We start from the raw sequence: 18439 nt of genomic DNA, 5'->3' as shown, positions 1-18439 counted from the left end.
CAAGCTGCCAGGACAGGCTCTGAAAGGCAGGTGAATAGAGATTTCAGTGAGAGACAGAGTGTTCGGGGTTAGCAAAAATCACAGCTGCATGGGCCACATTCTTCTTTTCAAGTGAAACGGGAAGAAATTTTCTTTTGCCAGGAGATTCACAGCTTCATTTTTCTAAGCAAAAGTCAAGGTTTGATAATCATTTCAAGATGATTATTTATGACTTTGCAGACAAGCCTGCAGTGCCCTTGGCCCTGGCATTGCCTCTGCGCTGTCTCTGACTGTCTCCCGAAGTTCCTGATTTCATTAGGAGATAAGAATGGCCTCGGATACTGGGGAGAAATGTAAAACTGTTAGCGGGTCCTTGTTGAAGTTGAGATGTGCCCTGGTAAGCTTCTTAGGAAACCAGTGGCAGCCAGTGATACAGGGATTAGCCTGGCTCTGTATGTGTGGGCGCCGAAGAATTGATACTTTTGAACTGTGGTGTTGGAGAAGACTCTTGAGAGTCCCTTGGACTGCAAGGAGATCCAACCAGTCCATCCTAAAGGAGATCAGTCCTGGGTGTTCATTGGAAGGACGGATGCTGAAGCTGAAACTCCAATACTTTGGCCACATGATGCGAAGAACTGACTCATTTGAAAAGACCCTGATGCTGGGAAAGATTGAAGGAGGGAGGAGAAGGGGATGACAGAGGATGAGATGGCTGGATGACATCATCGACTCGATGGACATGGGTTTGGGTAACCTCCGGGAGTTGGTGATGGACAGGGAGGCCTGGCGTGCTGCGATTCATGGGGTCACAAAGAGTTGGACGCGACTGAGCGACTGAACTGAACTGAACTGTGTATGTGTGTATGTGTGTGTGTGTCTGTGTGTGTCTGTGTCTCTGTGTGTCTGTTTGTGTCCAGATCACGCACCTGGCCCGCTCTGAAGAACTTGTGTAGGATAAGCCCTAACACAGGAGGCATGGATCCATGAGTTCCTGCCACCAGGACTTTCCCCTTGCTCTTCCTTTTTCTTTCTTCCTGAGTTTGAGGTTCCAGTTTCGAATGTGTCTGCTGAATATGAGGGCGGTGTTTGTGCAGACTAGGGAGGGGGCTCTGCCAGCCTGGCGTCTGCTCACCAGCACGGGTGGGAGGGCCTCCTAGGAGGGACCACTGGCTGTTCCTGCCTAGTCCGCCCGGAGGCCCGAGGGGGGCAGAGTGGGCTGTGGTGTGGCCTCTGGGAGGTGGCTTCTCAGGCTGTCCCCTCACAGCAGCAATTGGGTCTTCACCTTGTGGCTCAGCTAGTAAAGAATCCACCTGCAATGCAGGAGACCTGGGTTCGATCCCTGGGTTGGGAAGACCCCCTGGAGAAGGGAAAGGCTACCCACTCCAGTATTCTGGCCTGGAGAATTCCATGGACTGTACAGTCCACGGGGTCGCAGAGAGTCAGACATGGCTGAATGACTTTCACTTTCACTTTCTTTCTTTCTGGTGGTAAGAGCAAGAGAGCCCTCTGGCACCTCTCTATAGGGGCCCTGACCCCATCGCTGGGTCTCTCCTGACTTTTCCTCAGGGGACAAGGATGGGAGGGGCTGGATAACAGGTGAGGAGGGACTGGTCACCATCAACTCTCGGGAACTGAACATTGTAGAACTGTTAAAAACTGTCAAGCCTTTAAACCAAGAGAAGAGATTTTTTTTTTTTAAATTGCAATCTTATTTATTTGTCTATTTATTTTGGGTTGTGCTGGGTCTTCGTTGCTTTGCTTGGGCTTTTCTCTAGTTGTGGGGAGTTGGGGCTTCTCTCTGGGTGCCGTGTGAGCAAAGGCTTCTCATTGTGGCGGCTTCTCTTGCTGCAGAACACCGCCTCTAGGCGTGCGCGCTTCAGTCATTGTGGCTCATGGGCTCAGTAGTTGTGACGCTCCGCTTCAGTTGCCCTGCACTTTGTGGAATCTTCCTGGGACAGAGATTGAACCTGCAGCCCCTGCATTGACAGGCAGATTCTTAACCACTGGGCCACCAGGGACATCCAAGAATTTTTTTTTTTTTTTTTTTACCGCGGAAGGTTACCAGTGCTTGTGGGCAGGGTGGAGAGCAGGAAGGGGCTTTGCTCAGGTGTCTCATTCCTGTGTACTCCTCCTGGGGCCCGTAGTGTGACAGCAGTTAGTACCTCATGCCGACGTATCAGATCCCAAGGTGGAGGGACTTCAGACAACGGTCTGATGCCGATGTGTGGAGGTGTGATGCTCAGAGGGGTGGACAGCTGCTTGTATTTCTGAGGATGGGGCAGGAGAAGCAGATTCCAACAATGATAATCAGAGACAGAGGCCTCCTGTAGAAGACGGACGAGGGGCGTCTGCCTTGGTCGACTCAGGGTGGCCACGATGCAATACCAAGTGGCTTAAATGACATTCTTTTCTCACAGTTCTGAGGCTGGGAGTCCAGGACCAAGGCTCCCACAGTCTTGATGTCTAGTGAGAGCTTGCTTCCTGGATCACAGATGGCTTCTTCTTGCTGTGTTTTCACCTGGTGGGAAGAACAAACGTGTTCTCTGGAGCCTCTTTGTGGGGCACTGATCCCATTCATGGGGGCTTCACCCTTCTGCCCCAACCATCCTCAAAAGCCCCACCTTCTCATACCATCCTCTAAAATACACTGAAAAGTCTCCGGTGCAGTGCCAGGCTGGACAGATAGATGTATTGTTATGCAATCACGAGCAGCCATTTTCTGGAGGTCTGGAAGGTGCATCTGTCTTTATGTTTTGTGCCACGAGTCCCGGTAAGGAAGTGACTCTCACAGGTAAGCTAAACGCAAGAGTCAAATCTAATAATTTGAAGGCATTTTCTAGGAATTTGCTCTTAATCACACAAGACAGCTGTAGCCTTGTGAGATCAACGAAGCTGTATAAAATGCAGAAGTTAACTTAAATTTGAGCTTCAGTTAAACAGCGAATAATATTTCAGTATAAGTGTGTCCCATGTAATATTTTGGATACACGTATTAAAAAATAACTTTATCTGAAATTCAAATGTAGCTGGCATCCTGCATTTGGTAAGTCTGGCCACCCTGTACTGGAGATAGCAGATATGTAAGAGTAAAATCCCATTACCAAAGAAACACTAATTTTTAGTCTTTTTTAAATTATTATTATAAATAGGAATTCCTGTGTTAGATAATTTCTTTGAACTTCTCAAAACATGGAGAGGATGGTAGGATGGCGGCCGTGTGGGGTCAGTGGGATTTAACGTCCCTGGAATCTCACCATCTTCCCCATCTTGGTCAATGTCATACCTTTGGAGCCAGGAACTATGCAGGGAGCAAAGTAGGAATTCAATCAATGGTGCTGATTGAAAGATTACATGGAATAAACAAAAGGAAAGCTCAAGAGTGGCAGCGTGGGCTGGGGGCAGCACTGAGGACCGTGCTGTCTAGCTCTGCACTGACCTTGGGAGCTGTTGGACAAATCGTGATCCCTTTGAGGCCTGTTTCTCTTTTCCTGAGTGTAGGGCATGGCCTCCCAGTGCTGAAGTCCATTAAAAATGAACTTCTGCTCTTGAGTGAGTCAATGACCTTAGTACTGATGCCGCATGTCCTTACTGGGAACTCCTTTGGAATCGGCTGGTGTATTAGCGAGTCCTGGATGCCGGGCTGTGTCCTGCAGTTATGGTCGCTCACCTGGCAACCAGAGGAGGCTTGGCCCTCCTGAGTCAGGACCCTGAGTCAGTGGCCTTGCAGGGGTGGTAGGTGGGCTAGATTGCCAAGAGTCATTTCTGGGGGTGTAGGTACAAGTAGGGGCTTCCCGAGTGGTGCTAGGGATAAAGAACTCGCCTGCCAATGCAGAAGATGTAAGAGATGTGGGCTCGATCCCTAGTTCGGGAAGATCCCCTGGAGGAGGGCATGGCAACCCATTCCAGTATTCTTGCCTGGAGAATCCTTTGGGCGCAGGAGACTGATGGGCTACAGTCCATAGGGTCACAAAGAGTCAGACACAAGTGAAGCAACTTAGCACATACGCACGAAGGTACAAGGAGGGTGGGGTGGGGAGCTGTCTGTGGATGCCCCTGGGTGGCCCAGGAGCTCCCTCTGGGCTCTCATTTCAGCTGCTGGGACTCAGGGCTGTGGTCCCCAGCAAGCCCTTTCATCCGCCTGCATCAGTCTCCTTGGTTGTAAAATGAGGGATTTGTGTTAACTCTATGGACTGTTTTCGACTTTCGGCGGCTGTGCTTACATCCTGTGCTCTTGGGTTTACCTTCCTCTTTGTGTCATTTTGTTTCTGGGAGAACAGAGCCTGATGACCTTGGCCCTGCCCTGTGCCTTCAGAGAGGAGAGTGAGAAAGCAGACTGTTCCTCCCTAGGTCCCGAACCTTTTATCCAGAAAGAAGGGAAAGCTGGATGTTTTCCCCCCACCCCTTCTCTTCTTTAGCAGATATTTTTAGCTTTTCTAAAATCTTCTCACTCTGAGCCTTAAAAAGAAATAGGAACCTCTTCCAAAAATGCAAATGCCCTGGCAAGAAGCTGGAGGGGTGTTTTCAATCTTCACTGAACAATTGTTTTCTCTTCCATGGACGTTCATGGTGTACAGGGCTGAAGGGTGGGGGTGCCGGAGGAGGACGGGAGGTGTGTGACAACCCCAGTGACACCGGGGACAGCAGGAGCCTTTCCGGGGTTGCCCCATGGTGTGTGTGCCGTGGAGGCTTTCCTCAATCAGGGGTTTGTTCAAATCACTCCTGAAAGCTCTGGGCTGGATAGGAAGCTACTCTCTGTGTTTAGAAAGTTGTGAGTCCCGAAAGCCCTGAGATGGGGAGGGGGCTTCCTCGCCAAGCAGCCCCCAGCCTGATACCAGCTTAGGAAATCAGCAGGAGCTGTCGATGGCGCCCAGAGAGGGACCAAGGCCGAGATGAGATGAGAGTGCAGAAGACTCCAATTGGCTTAGTTTGCGTCCTCAGCATTCACTACTCCCTACTGGAACCCAGCGTGTTCCACTGGCTATTTGAGGTCTCTCGTCTCCCATGGTGCCGCTTCCTTCCCTGATTCCTCGTAGCCCCGGGTTCACACCACAAAAGACCACCAGCCGAAGAAGCAGTGATGAGCTGTATTCCGTCTGTTTCCCAGGACGAGGATGGGAAATGGGGTGAGATGCTGAATACTCTAACATTGTGAACACTCTGCTGAGCAGCTTGCAGTCTATGATTTCACTTACTCTTTACAATCATCTTGCAGTTATGCCTAATTCATGTTTTACCATTCCCAGTTGTGATCTAGTTGAAGTGGGCTAGATCCACATGACGCACTCAGTTGTAGTTCAGCCACACCATCATTAAATGCCAAGTTTTTGGTCACAGACAATGGGTTCAGAGACGTTCGTGGGAAGCTGGGTCAGGAGACATCTCCTCCATCTGCTGGTGTGATTAGGGTCTGCATCTGGATGGGTGGTTGGTGGAAATGATCTTCTAAATGGGCGGCCAGACCAACCTGAAGAGCAGAAGGGGATGAAAACAGGGTTTTTATTCAACAAAAGGCCCCCCAATCTGTTCAGGGCCTGCTAGGCGCTGGCTGTTTGGAAGGCATAGGGGGAGAAGTGGGGAAAAACGTGTCTGCAGCCCTGGGCTCCTTACCTTTAGAGGAGAAAAGAAAACTCTTGGCAAGAGCTCGTCCTCATATTCCTTGAGTCACAGAAGCACACTTAGGAACAGTAAACTTAAACTGCCGTGAAGGTGAGTTCTCTGATGGCTGCTCTCATGACAAAGTGGCCATCATGACTGTCATGGCTATCATGGGATGATAGCAATCATGAAATTAAAGCCACATTACTCTGCCACTTGGGATTATATTTCAACCATGAGGAATTTAGAGGAATCAGAGATCTCATTTTCTTTCTATGATTTTCCAGATTCAGAACACCTATTAAAATTCATTTTTATTGGAGTAGGGCTGCTTTACAATGTTGTGTTAGTTTCTACTCTATGGCAGAATAAATCAACCAAACACATACATCCCCTCCCTTTTTGGATTTCCTTTACACTCAGCTCACCGTAGACCATTAAGTAGAATTCCCTGTGCCACCCAGCAGGTTCTCATTAGTTATTTGTTTTATACGTAGTAATGTACACATGTCGGTCTCAGTCTCCTAATTCATCCCACCCCCTGCTTTCTGCCTCGGTATCCATACATGTGTTCTCTACATCTGTGTTTCTACTTTTATTTTGAAAATAAGATCATCTTTACCATTTTTCTAGATTCCACATATATGCATTAATATATGGGGCTTCTCTGGTGGCTCATGGTCATGTATGGATGTGAGAGTTGGACGATGAAGAAAGCTGAGCGCCGAAGAATTGATGCTTTTGAACTGTGGTGTTGCAGAAGACTCTTGAGAGTCCCTTGGACTGCAAGGAGATCCATCCAGTCCATCCTAAAGGAGATCAGTCCTGAGTGTTCATTAGAAGGACTGATGTTGAAGCTGAAACTCCAATACTTTGGCCACCTGTTGTGAAGATTTGACTCATTTGAAAAGACCCTAATGCTGGGAAGGATTGGGGGCAGGAGGAGAAGGGGACGACAGAGGGTGAGATGGTTGAATGGCATCACTAACTTGATGGACATGGGTTTGGGTAAACTCCGAGAGTTGGTGATGGACCGGGAGACCTGGCGTGCTATGATTCATGGGGTCGAAAGAGTCGGACACGACTGAATGACTGAACTGAACTAAACTGGTGGCTCAACTGGTAAAAACTCCACGTGCAATGCGGACACCTAGGTTCAATCCTTGGGTTGGGAAGATCCCCTGGAGAAGGGAATAGCTACCCACTCTAGTGTTCTGGCCTGGAGAATTCCATCGACTGTGTAGTCACATGTATGTATTAATATATGGTATTTGTTTTTCTCTTTCCAACTTACTTCACTCTGTATGAGAGGCTCTATCACTTTTAACAGTTGCATATTTTTAAACTGTGTGTTACTATCAGAAAATTATTTTTGAACAAAGGATCCTAGATATGTATAAATGTTTATTTATAAATTGGATGCTATATTGTGTTAATATATAATGTTTTTTAAAAAATATATACCAGAATAGAAGTCTTAAACTAATGAGATACTTATAAGTCCTAGAATTTTCTTCCTCAACCTCTGTGATTATCCATGCGTATTTTTGGAGAATGTGGGTCTAGACCCTGGGCCCAGGGAGAATGTCTTCTGAAATGGCAAACGTGGGTATTCTAGGGCCTCCGCAGCAAAGGGCTACCGAACGGGTGGTTTACAGTACAGACATGTATTGTCTCACAGTCCTGGAGCCTGGAAGTCTGAGATCAGGGTGTTAGTGAGGTTGGCTGCTTCTGAAGGATGTGAGGGAGAATCTGGTCCATGCTGATCCCCTGACTTCTGTGGTTTGCCAGCCGAGTTTGGCGATCCTTGGCTTGCAGAAGCATTATCCCCATCTCTGCCTTCATCTTCCCCTGGGGTTCTCCCTGTGTCTTTTCACATTGTCTTCCCTCCTTGCACCTCTGCGCCTGTCCAGATTTCCCCTCATTGTAAAGCCGTAGTCATATTGCAATGGACCTACCCTAATGACTTCATTTTAACTTGATGACTTCTGTAAAGAACCTATTTCCAAATAAGTTCATACTCTGAGGCCTTAGGGGTTAGGACTCCCACATAACTTTTGGGGGAACATAATTCAAAGTCTATAACATCTGGGAAACATATACTTTGCTTTAAGCAGTTAACTTGTGCCTGGAAAAGCTGTATGCTGATTATATATTCCCAGTCACGTGGTCATGTAAATTATCGATGTATTCTTAGGGACATTATTTATAAACTGGTCTCTGTGAAGCCACTCCAATATTTTTTTTTTCTAGTGAGAATGAATCCTTTCTTTTTCTACCTGTCTACAGAAAGTGTTTTAAACCTTTCTTTAGCTCATATTTATTCTACCTTGTATAATGGTTGCCATGACAGATTCTCACATAAAATTGAAAGTTTATCAGGGAAGAAATGTTTTCATTGACATTTTTGTCCATTTCCCTTTATAACAACTTCCTACCTTCCCACTTGCCAGTCCCAAGTATCTTTTTTTTTTTTTAGAGTTTTCCCAGACACGGTAGATGATCAATAAACACATCTTGAATTAAATTGACCTTTTTGTGAAATGTGCAGCCCTTCTATCATGATAACAGCAACTTCCTGGTCAGTTATCTTTGTGCAAGTCATTGAAATTCATCAACTGCTTTCCAGTCAAGCAGGGGTGCGTGGGTACCGTCCATCCCCCATGCCCATCATTCCCTTTCCCACAGTTTTTAAAGGAGAACTGAAAGCACTTGTTGGTACGTGTTCAGGCTCACAGAACTTCACTTAATTAAGCAGAACTTGGCTAACATCTGGGGGGGAGATATATCTTCCCCACAGAAAATTGCCTTGTTCACCAGGGATGAGTCATGCCCCTAAGTCTTGGCCCGGGAGCAGGTGTTCATGGGGGTTATGTCCTGGCCTCCAGAGGCCGTGAAACGCTCTTTCTGTAAGTGGCAGAGTGTCTGGGAGATGCAGAAGCACCTGCGTTTGTTTACCAGCTTCGGAGGAAGCGTCACGGAGACTTTTCATTTAAACCTTCAGAGTTCCTGCTTATCTGCTGACTTGGCTGCAAGGCTAGTGAGAGGAGGTTGTTGGTATTATTATTCGTTTTGGCTTTGTTAAGTAACGCTGGTTGCCACTCTGGAAAAGTCTATGATTTTCTAGCCTCCTATAGATTAACCATTTTGCTTGACAACAGCATTCAGTCAACTCTGGCAGATGTCTGTTGCTCGTATGTTACCAAAGGTGAAACCAGTGAAGGTCAGGTTCTTTCAATCTACTTGCTATTCTTACGTCACCCATCAGCTGGATTCACCACGTAATTTTGTCCTCCCCACATCGTATGGTTCTCTCTGAGAACACCATCAGTCAGTGAGCCCTTTTGATCCACGGACTTGGGGCAGGGGAATCATCCCTGCCTTTTTTGCTTCTGAAATAATTTGTCCTAGAGAGTTGACCATTTTTGATCAACCAAGATATATTTTCCATGGCAGTGTAGCAGTGTGAGAAAGCAACTCAGACTTTCACTTCTTTTCCAATAAACTGTGCACATAGCATTGCTCTTCTTACCAAAAAGTGACTCTTTGATCATTGGCTGAAGTACTTTTTATCTATGAATATACTTGAGACAACCAAATAAGGATCAAGCAAAGTACCCAACTTTTGTGCCAGACACTTTACCATTATCTCATTTAATAGTTATCTGACAATGAGCTTTAAAATTTTTCATAAATAAGGAAATTGAGGCACAGAGAAGTTGAGTATCTTGCTGTAGGTCACAGAGTTCTGAGTGGCAGACCCCAGATCAGAAGACAGGGATGACCCAATCCAGAACTCTTTCTCTTTGCTATATTCTAATGCCCACACACGTCAGCAGATTTAGCTCCTCTCTACCCATTTCAAAGTTTAAGAGTTTACCTACCACACTGGATTTTCAAAATGGACCACGTCTGCTGTAAATAAAGATTGCCAGGCTGCCTCATGACACAAGGTTCAACTCTGTAATGTACTACCACATACTGGAGGAGTTGCTTCTCATAATGACATGATGGGAATATTACACTTCTCTTCAACAAAGACCTTTTATTAGTTTGAGGGAGCAGCTTACATATTAGTGATTCAGGATTGCAAAGCAGAACTATCTGTTTCTGAGAAGGCTCACCACCCACCTGCATGTTCCCTTCCGCTAACCCTCCTCCCTCAGACTTCAAGACAGCAAGTTGCAGGGGATAAAACATACGGCCCTTGTTAATTGCAAATTAATAGTGCCAGGGAGCCATGCAGATGGCACCTGAAGTCAGTTGCTGATGGCGTCATATTCTGGTTATTTTTTTCTTTCCTGTAAGGCAATCACACCCCCAGCAAAAGCAGAGTGGTTTGAGATTCTTGTTTTGCCCTGTGTTTCTAAAAAATGGAATTGTGTTCTTGGCTAACCACCTTACAAATTCAGTGGTTTTCTCATGTATTTACTCATTAATTATAGCCAGTTCCAGGCTCTTGTGGTCACAGGACACAGGTGTGACTCTGCACAAATTTTTCTGTACATTTTAGACCACACTTGCTTAGCTGGTAAATACTGTGCTGTGTTCCTTTGCTGATTCTCGAGCAATCCAGAGGGAAACTCCAGTGTCGTAACAGATCCACAGGGAACATTTGTGCTTTAGTTGGCAATTAGGTTGAATTCATCAAATAATCTTTTTTTTTCCCTCCAAGGCTGTTGCATGCCAACAACCAAAGTCAATTAAGCAAAGGCCAAACCCAAAATTTGTAGGGGAGAATGATCCTTGTAGCAAACTGGATGATGTCATTCTCCTGACTTTCCTAAACTGGATGGGAAGAATAGTTTTAACAGCTGGCTTTGACTTATGTATTTGAACAGTTGCTTAGAAAATAAAGTACCATCCAGGAGTTTGACATAAACTTACACTTCACATTTGAGGACAGGAGCACAGACCTGGGGTGGGTGGCTGTACCTTAGACCAGCCTAAACTTCTTAAACATCCAGCCATCTCCTCAAACTTTGTGATTAATCCTTCTAGAGAAGTGTGTGTGTGTGTGTGTGTGTGTGTGTGTGTGTGTGTGTGTGTGTGATCCTGTTATGGGAACCCCTTCCTTTTTAGGGAAGCAGACATCCCTGCCTGGCATCCTGATACTTGAGCTTCATGAACATGTTCCAGCCCAGGAATGGGCACAGGTGCTCATCAAGGCCAACCTGGTCCTCAGTTGTGGCTGGAAGCAACAAAACTGGCCAAAGTGATGGGCAGCAGACTGGAAATCTGAAGACCGGGAAGGCTTGGGTCTCACTTAGTGGTACCTCCTGAACCATCCATGCCCACCTCTCTTGTTTTTTCGTCTCTTGTTTTTAAGTCTGACTCTTTGAAACTGCATGGACTACAACACTCCAGGCTCCTCTGTTCTTCGCTATCTCCTGGATTTGGCTCAAATTCATCTACATTGACTAGATGATGCTATCTCATCCTCCGTCACTTCCTTCTTTTGCCTTCTGTCTTTCCCAGCATCAGGGTCTTTTCCAATGAGTCAGTTCTTCGCATCAGGTGGCCAAAGTATTGGAGCTTCAGCTTTAGCATCAGTCCTTCCAGTGAATATTCAGGACTAATTTCCTTTAGAATTGACTAGTTGGATCTCCTTGCAGTCCAAGGGACTCTCAAGAGTCTTCTTTGACACCACAGTTCAAAGCATCAATTCTTTGATGCTCAGTCTTACGGTCCAGCTCACACATCCATACATGATCACTGGAAAAACCACATCTTTGACTGTGTGGACCTTTGTTGGCAAAGTGATGTCTCTGCTTTTTAATATGCTGTCTAGGTTTGTCATAGCTTTCCTTCTAAAGAGCAAGGATCTTTTAATTACATGGCTGCAATCACCATCCGCGGTGATTTTGGAACCCAAGAAAATAAAGTCTATCACTCCTTTCACTGAAAAAGATGAAAGAGGAGAGTGAAAATACTGGCCTGAAACTCAATATGAAAAAAACTAAGATCATGGCATGCGGTCCCATCACTTCATGGCAAACAGAAGGGGAAAAAGTGGAAGCCCACCACTCAGGGTGTTAAAACTAGAACCAGTCATGCTGCCTCATGGGGGCTCAGGGCTTGTTGTGCTGCTGTAATTAAAATTTCGGCCCAAACTCTGAACAGCAGAAGGAGCATCAGTTCAAGCTCTGGGCTTCCCTCCAGCCAGGCGCTTCCCAAATGCCCTTTGCGCACGTCATCTCCTCCAGGGCCCCTTTCCAGTGTGGCTGTCATTTTGCTGAGTGGGTGTTTCCTCTCCACCCCTCCACATTCTGCAGGAGCTGATTACAGTGACAGGAACCAGCCTTGGGCTCAGGTCCATGGGAGGCACTTGTGGGCAGGAAGCCTTTGGCCCACTCTGCCTCCTTCTATCTACACAACCACCCACTTGAGCCAGGAATAGACACAGAGCTCACCTCGCTGAGCAGCACTGTGCCCAGAGGGAGAAAGGGAAGCCCAGGGAGATGGTGTGGTGCACGTGGGGCAAAGGTGGCTGCTTGATGAAGCAACACAGGCTCCGGCTGGTCTTCTTGTTTGAATGACTTGCTCTTGATGTCATGTTACTCTTGCAGGACACTGATCAGAAAGACCTCACGGGATTAAGACATGTGGAAAAGAGAGGATGATAGAGATGGGGCAGAGGGAGAAGTGGACCTGGGTGGGAGCCCGGGGGAGGTTCAACGGACCCCCTGGAGGGTGGTGGAGCTGGGCTGGCCCTTCAGAAAAGTCTGGAGTTGCAGCCACCAGCAGGATCTGGTGTTGATTAGAGGTTGGATCCAGGCTGCCCTGGGAAGGAGCTGTGGGTGAGGCATGTTTGGCCGGCACCGCGCACACTAAATGTGGAGCTTGGTCTGTGAGCCTCCTCACTCTGGGGCTGAACTGTCTACCATGTATCTTACCAACAAATGAAATTCAGTTAGCATTAAGTGGATATTTACTATGTGTAAGAACTCTGTGCTAAAGGGTATTATTTAAAAATAAGTAGAAAATACAGTCTCCACATCCCACAATTTACAGACTTGCGTGTGTGTGTGTGTGTGTGTGTGTGTGTGTGTGTGTGTGTGTGATTGGTGATCAGGGAGGTGGAGGAATCTTTCACAGAAAGACATGGTTGAACACAAATGCCATGAGGAGATGGAAATAGTCCTATGGGGTTTTCATAAAGTTGGGATGGATCACTTCTTGCTGGGGGGAGCTGGCCGTATTGGCTTTGGAGTTGGTCTCGCAGGGTGGATGGGACTTAGATGGGAAAGGGAAGCTCAAGGACCTTCCAAATGGAAGGCAGCCATGGTACACACAAAGACACCGATACTAGAGAATATGGAACATGCTTGAATGTGTGTGCTGTGCCCGCGTGTTGGGAGAAAGGATGCCCAATGGCTTGTACATGGATGCCAAGTTGCTTCAGTTATGTCTAACTCTTTGTGACCCTATAGACTGTAGCCCGCCAGGCTCCTCTGTCCATGGGATTCTCCAGGCAAGAATAGTTAAGATGGTTGCCATTTCCTCCTCCAAGGGAATCTTCCCAACTCAGAGATCTAACCCATGTCTCTTATGCTTCCTGCATAAGAGAAGCCACCTGTGGGTGGGCTCTTTACCACTAGTGCCACCTGGGAAGCCCAGCCAAAAGCTTAGTTTGGCCAAATAACAAGATAGGAAAGTCACAGGGTAATGGTAGGCAGTTCATCTTCTTCCTCCCACCCTTCTCTCTCCCTCACTGGCCCCCAATGCTAAACTGAAATGTCCTCAAAGACAGTCTTATTGGTCCTGCACCAGACATGAGGGGACAACCACCTGCCGATTCCACTCAATCAGTGGGCTTTAACTCCTTTCTCCAAGTCACAGAAAAAGTAGATGGACCTAAAATATCTGTCCTGTTGCTTCCCTACTGCCCTTAGGTGCTCTTCCTGACCCCACCCTCCTCTGGTGAAGAATATAACAATTTTTTAGAGCAGCCTCTGCTGAACCCTACAGATATTTGTAAAGTGAATCTGCAATAAAGCTCCAGCTTCACATTCTGGGAGAAGACCATATTCTCAGTTTCTTCCAGGCTCTTCAAGGAGAGATCACCATGGGAGCCCGAGACCTTGGCATGGGGCTGTGTGATCTGGCCCCTCACCCTCTAGGGGCTGGTTTCCTGGGCTATCACAGGTTGCCATTTCCTCCTCCAGGGGATCTTCCTGGCCCACGTGTGTCTCCTGCATTGGCAAGCAGATTCTTCACCACTAGTGCCATCTGGGAAGCCTGGAGTTAGTGTCAAATACCACACAAGAAACCTTTAGGAAGGCTATAAATAAAGAGGTCCTACACACTCTTCCCATCACCATGCCTGTCAGAGGGATATCGATATTTAACCATTGAATGAGTAGGTTTAGAGTTGTGGGGGGTGGGGTTTGGACACAAATGATCAGGGAAGGCTCTTTGGAGGAGAAAGGGGCAACAGAGACGCCAAGAGATGAAGAGAATTTGGGTGAGGGAGTGAGATACATAGCCTTGCTGGACTCCAGAGCTTGGCAGGAGATGGAGTAACAGAAGTTTCTACATTCATTTCAAGCCTTTGGATAATTCACCAGGCAGCCAAGAACTGGGCAGGTCTCTATGAAGATAAGGAAGGAACAGATGCTTAGAGACGACTCCTCTGTAAATCATGCACTTTAGAAACTAGAATCCAAAAAGGTCGAGGACTCTGATGTGAATTTCCAGTCTGTGGAGTTTTCTACCACGTGTGAGGTTCCCAAAACATGGAGTTGGAAGACCTCAAGAGGTGTGTCCATATGTTACTCAAGTTTTTCTTATAGACTCTATGACCCATTTGACTCAAGAGACCCCAAGAGCTCCCCCATATCGGTATGCTAGAGCTTTTCAAACAGATATGATGTGTTGTTTTCACCTTTGGGGATGGAGCCACTGCCCAGATCTCCTGGGGCCACTCTTCTCTTCCCTGGAGGGCTTTGTTTGTGCACAGATGACTTGGCCTGGTTATCTTGGTCCCAGTTTACAAAAGACATTTGTTGAGTGCTGGCAGGTCATTTAACCTCTTTGTCTTCAGGTTTTCACCATCAATAAAAGGAACCTGCCTCCCAGGATTGCTGTAGGGTCAATACAATCATTGATGTAAAAGTGCTGTTAACCCACATCCAGAGCAACTTTGCAGGCAACTAAAAGGATCCTTTCCTTTGAAGACGCTTTCCTGATTTGTTCTTTTAAATGCTCTTTGCAGTGACTTTGATGTGTCTATTCAAGGGGCTCTCAAGTGGCTTGGGATGAACCTTTGAGGGGAGATTTCTTCAGATTCCTGTGTGCAGTTGAAAGTTTGATGTCAGTCAAGGTAGGAAGAGAACCAGTGGATTGATTCTGTTGCAGAGATGAGCAGAGTATGGAGGAGGAATAGAAGGAGGAGGAGGGAAATCTGTTAGAATTTGTTGAGTCTCTGGGCACCTGGCTTTCGAGGGAAGGTGTCCTATTTAAAAGGGACTCTTTCATTGATCTGGGGGAGCCTGAAGAGTTAGTGTCCCCATTTCAAACCATGAACAAATGTTTGCATGCCTGGCATGTCAGATAGAAGACATGGTAAAAGACATTTGGGAAGTCCTTTCAAATATATGAAACTATTTTTATTGTTATCACATTTGGATCCTTTCAACAGTCCTTTGGGAGTGTTGTGTGTGTGTGTGCATGCTCAGCCGTTCAGTTGTGTCTGACCCTTTGTGACCTCATGGACTTAGCCTGCCAGCATCCTCTGTCCATGGAATTTTCTAGGCAAGAATACTGGAGTTGGTTGCCATTTTTCCCTCCAGGGAATTAAGCCACTTATACCTCTGAATAGACCTGGACAGCAGACACTATAACAACTCTTATCTTCGACCTAAAACAGAGGATAAGAAATGACTGTGTGGAGCCTAAGGTCAGTTGCATAATTAGCATCAGCAGCTGGGTTGGATTGGTCTTCCAGGCAATTTCCCCTGGGGTGGGGGTGGTGCTCCCTACCCGTTTTCTTGGAGAGGACGTCTCATGGCAGGGAAGGGAGACACAACTCCTTCCTGTTTCTGATGCCTCATTAGATTCTAGAGGAAGAGACCATAGCAGGACTGAAAAGTCTAGAAACTTCTGTTTCCCCCTGCTAGCTCTGCCTGACTGCTTGAGGGCAGTTTAGTCTTCGCCTTCCTTTCTGGGGGCTCCTTGGAGCAGTGCTCAGCATCTGGCTCTTTTCTGGCTGCACAAGGAGGTGCAGACAAGACCTGGGAAGCCCTGCATCCTGGAAGGAAGCCTCAGAGTGGGCCACTCGGAGCTGAGAGCAGCGCTTATACCTGGCCTTCAAACACTCCCCGAGAGGCATTCCTCTGCCCCCAATGCCTTGAAATCCCTTTAGAGGGGCAAGTCCTGAATATAATACAAGCGCACTCCAGAATGTCCCGGAATTTCCCCCAATCCAATAGGGAATAATTATACTGTTACGGCTGCTACCGTTAAGGCTGACCCCTGTGCTGGTCAGGTAGTCTTTTTCTCCAGCAGCTATAGAAAATTCAAACAGTCCAGAGAGCACTGTCTGCATGGACTGCTTTAAGCCTGGCAAATGGAATGATAAAATCCTTAGTCTGCATAAAGTTCCATTTTGTCCTTTACTGCCTTTCCACAATCAAATTAAACTTGAAAGGGCTTTTCCTCACTGTGGGGAGGAAAAGTGCCATTGAAAAAAAAAAAAGAATCATCTCATGGCAAATTAACAGATAAGAGTCAACCCTGCTGATGCAATGCCAAGTCGAGGTAAAAATTCAATCTCTTTATCACAGAAAAGTCATTTTTACTAAATTGGGGAAATAAGAGTAGGTCAGGATACAGGAAGAGTTTCTCCCTCTTGACATTTGAGATATAAAACTAAAATGGAATTGGCACTTATGTGTGAATCACAACCCTATTCTCCTTCAGATGACACCACGTTTATTAAATTCTTCTATGAGGAATTATAAAGTTGCCCAAGGAATAAAAGTGATGCTCATGATAACAGAGCAGAACTGTGGGCTATTTCTAAACAGCATACTCAGCGTGATAATTGTTGCTTAGATAAAGCCCTATCTCTTCAGGGCCTCTGGGTTTAACAGCAGACTTGGCAAATTAATAGTCATTATACAGCCAAAAGCTGCATCACTTACCCGTTCATTATTGTTCAAATCAAAATTCATACTTTTCTGGGTCTCCCCAGGGTTAAGAACTAGATAGGGAAGTTTATCATTCTGCAAAATAACCTCTCCTGGTTCTCTCTCCACCGTGCTAAGAGAAACAGCCAATCACGTTTTTATATTAATTTTCATATTAATGGATCCTGTGCTGATGGCCTAGGAGAGGTAACTTCTTTTCTGGTTCCATCCAACACCCGTTTCTCCAACTCTGCCAGTTGCGTGGGGAGGAAGGGTGGGATACCTGATTTCTTGTTGTCATTGTTGAGTCATTAAGTCATGTCCCACTCTTTGTAACCCCATGGACTGCAGCAAGCCAAGCTTCCCTGTCCTTCACTATCTCCCCTAGTTTGTGCAAACTCATGACCATTGAGTCGGTGATGCCATCCAACCATCTCATCCTCTGCCACCCCCTTCTCCTTTTGCCTTCATTCTTTCCCAGCATCAAGGTCTTTTCCAATTAGTTGGCTCTTCGCATCAGGTGGCTAAAGTATTGGAGCTTCAGCTCCAGCATTAGTCCTTCCAATGAATATTCAGGGTTGATTTCCTTTAGAATGGACTAGTTTGATCTCCTTGCAGTCCAAGGGACTCTCAAGAGTCTTCTCTAGCACCATAATTTGAAAGCGTCAATTCTTCAGTGATCAGCCTTCTTTATGGTCCAACTCTCACATCCATACATGACTGCTGGGAAAACCATAGCTTTGACTATATGGTATTTTGTCAGTAAAGTGATGTTTCTGCTTTTTAATATGCTTCATCCAGTGGCTCAGCAGTAAAGAATCTGCCTGCAATGCAGGAGACATGAGCTCAATTCCTGGGTGGAGATCTTCTCCCTAGGTGGGTATCTTCTCCCTGGAGAAGGAAATGGCAACTTAATCCAGTATTTTTTCCTAGGTAATCCCAAGGACAGAGAAACCTGGTGGGTTATATATAGTCCTAGGTGTCACAAAAGTCTTTTGTGACATGTGAACATGACTCAGCCACAAAACAATCAGATATACTAGATTTGTAATAGCAGGTGCACGTCTAAAGGGAGCTGACCAAGCCCTCCAGACAACTTGGGTTTGGAGGATCTGTAGAGAGAAGGAGCTTGGGAAGCTATAAAAGATGCTACGAAAAATTCCGGTTTTTTACAGATGAGGACATTTTCCATTAAGCATAACTTCCCAGATCATATAACCACTTTACTCTTATTCTAACATTTAGCTTTCAATTTATTTTGATTAAACATTTCATCTGAACAAATGATGCTGCCAACTTGAAGTCAAAATCTGAAAGCTTTTTTATTTATTTAGAATTATGAACTAGAAGAAAGACTTCATGATTTCCAAATATTGATAGATTCTACTCTGTCTGAATCCCTCGGCATCACCCCTTTCTCTCTCTCTCTTTTCGTTATTTCTTATTCTTGCTAGAATTTGCTGTCTTTGGACCTGATGCCCACAGGAAGTTTAGAGAAACATGACTAGGGAAGAACAGAGTTGGATCACAAGCAACACTTGATTTAGAAGAAGCATCTTCTCCCCCAGAATTTTTCAGCAGCCCGAGAAACAATATGATCATTTCACTCCCACCACCCAGTGAAAGGCAGCCTCGGAAGGTTCCAGAGAAGGTGCTGCTGGCTCACTATGTAGGGACCCTAGCTGGTGTGTGTTTTGGGGACAGAATCTTCACACCTTTCTGAAGCCAGCACG

The 18439-nt window shown here is 46.1% G+C and overlaps 1 long non-coding RNA gene across 1 annotated transcript; it reads right to left on the bottom strand.

Annotated features, from left to right (window-relative positions):
• Positions 1-1664: 1664 nt before the first annotated feature.
• Positions 1665-17097, bottom strand: LOC145544455 (uncharacterized). Its single transcript, XR_014081436.1, has 2 exons — positions 16722-17097; positions 1665-5443 (listed from the first exon to the last, which is right to left on the bottom strand). It is a non-coding gene; the product is annotated as an uncharacterized LOC145544455 (long non-coding RNA).
• Positions 17098-18439: the final 1342 nt, after the last annotated feature.

Source organism: Giraffa tippelskirchi, chromosome 4, assembly GCF_054371585.1.
Source record: "Giraffa tippelskirchi isolate mGirTip1 chromosome 4, T2T-mGirTip1v1.2.pri, whole genome shotgun sequence".
Taxonomy (NCBI): Eukaryota; Metazoa; Chordata; class Mammalia; order Artiodactyla; family Giraffidae; genus Giraffa; species Giraffa tippelskirchi.
The sequence above is the reverse complement of the archived record's forward strand: the minus strand, read 5'-3'. Positions and strand labels throughout refer to the sequence as shown.